Source organism: Tupaia chinensis, unplaced genomic scaffold, assembly GCF_000334495.1.
Source record: "Tupaia chinensis unplaced genomic scaffold, TupChi_1.0 Scaffold000424_1, whole genome shotgun sequence".
NCBI classification, from domain to species: Eukaryota; Metazoa; Chordata; class Mammalia; order Scandentia; family Tupaiidae; genus Tupaia; species Tupaia belangeri.
Window position 1 is genome coordinate 2,809,083 of NW_006159929.1, and position 1,860 is coordinate 2,810,942.

The window sequence follows — 1,860 nt, forward strand, 5'->3', positions numbered from 1 at the left end:
AGAGTGGCAAATAACACTCTGGCCCTGTAGCTTCAGCTCAGCAGTAACACTCTTTGATTCTGCTTCCATTTCATTGACCAAAGCAAGTCACGTGACTACCCCTGTACTCAGAAAGGGGTGGGAAGGGCAGTCTTACTCCTTACCTGGAAGGAGGAGAGAGCAAACCCGGGTACTTGACCAGATATAACAACAGCCACACCCTGGAAGGAACACCGTATAGTCTCTGGCCCAACCCTGTAAACCGTAGACACACAAAGGAGGGAACAGCTCAGAGCAGCTCTGAGCCCCTATAGACATTCCCTGAGTGGCACCTGGGGCTGGGCCAGCACTGTGCAGGTCCTGCAGGGTGCCTTCCGAGACCTCATCACAATACCTGCTTCTCTCAGTAGAGTTGTGTCCAAGGGCTGTTCCATGATTAGTCGCGTGGGGGCAGGGAGAGCAGCCATCTCAGCGTCACTTTCCCTGACACTCCAGGTGGAGGAGGTGGCACTTGGGACAGTCTCTGAAGGAAAGAGATGTCTATAGACGTCTGCCCAGCAGATGAGTTGGGAAACAGCATCACAAAGGCTCAGAGGGTCAGGAGAGTGTGAATGATTAGGAACGATCATGCAGGCATCGTGGAAGTAGAGTGATGAGTTGGAAGGGAAGGTTGGGCCACGTTGGGAAGGAAAGGCCTGGAGCATCATGGCAAGGAGTAGCTCCTGTTGGGTTGTATCCCAGGGCAGTCTAGTGAACTCCCCAGCTGGAAATTCCAAGCTTCCAAGAAGAAAGATGGACCTTGGCCAGTCCCTGATTGTAGGGCACCTGCTCTGCGCTGAATGCACTCAGGAGGCTGCACTGGTCATCTCACTGCAGCTTTATTTTATTTATTTATTTTTTTTTGAGAGATTATCACTGTAGGGCGCGTGCGCTCGCCAGACAGACAGAGAGAGACATAGAGACAGAAAGTGAGAAATCACCCCCCAGGGGGGATGGTCACGCCGCAATCCCTTCTCCTCCATTCTCCTCTCGGGATCTTGGGCACGCACGCACACGCGCCCGGCGTGAGTTTTAAGCCACCAGGTCCAGGACACGAACCGCGGTCGACTACGTGGGAGTCCAGCAACATAGCCATTACGCTAACTGCTGATTCCCTCACTGCAGCTTTAGAGCAGCTCTGAGGTGTAGGACTCACCACTGCCCCACCTTACAATGGGAAGGCTGAGGCCCGGCGGGGTTCATAGTTGCCCCCCCCGCAAAAAAAAAAAAAAAAACAGAGGTGGAAAGGGGTAGAGCTAAGATTTGAACTTTGGTCTGTCTGATCTGTTAGGTCACCCACTAGAATCCAGGCCCTGGATACCTCGTACTTACTTTATGAATTCCCAAACCATCCCCAATTTACAGACAAGGACTCTGGGATCCAGAGAGGTCATCAAAGACCAAGTGGTTACCAAGCTGGAGGGCCCTGAGCAAGATGGGGTTGGGACCCAGGTGTGTCTGTCTCTAGAGCAGGCTTGTCAGTCAGAGACGGCCTACACAGTCCCAGAGGTCCGGGCTCTTGGAGAACTGTGGCAGAAGAGGAAGACCAGAGCAGTGGCAGGAATGAGATATCCCGTACGAGCTGGGTCTGCACTTGCCAGGCTTAAACTACGCCCCATCTCCTGACCCTCACCCTTACCCTGAAGGCTGCAGCTTCGAATTGGAGCAGTGAGCCCTCTGCATCCCACAGTGATGCGTCTCTGTGACGTCAGAAGTGTTTAGGCTGCCCAAGCCAGAGACAGGTTGGCTGACCCCTGACCTCAACGAGTGGCCTTATCCTCTCTGAGACCCATCAAGGACACCTGGCAAGATTTCTAGTGCCTCCTGTCCAATGTCACAGGC

At 53.5% G+C, this 1,860-nt stretch overlaps 1 long non-coding RNA gene across 2 annotated transcripts in view; it reads right to left on the reverse strand.

Annotated features, from left to right (window-relative positions):
- Nucleotides 1-1,860, reverse strand: part of LOC102475413 (uncharacterized) — a 93,398-nt gene that overhangs the window by 29,173 nt on the left and 62,365 nt on the right. The window lies entirely within an intron of this gene.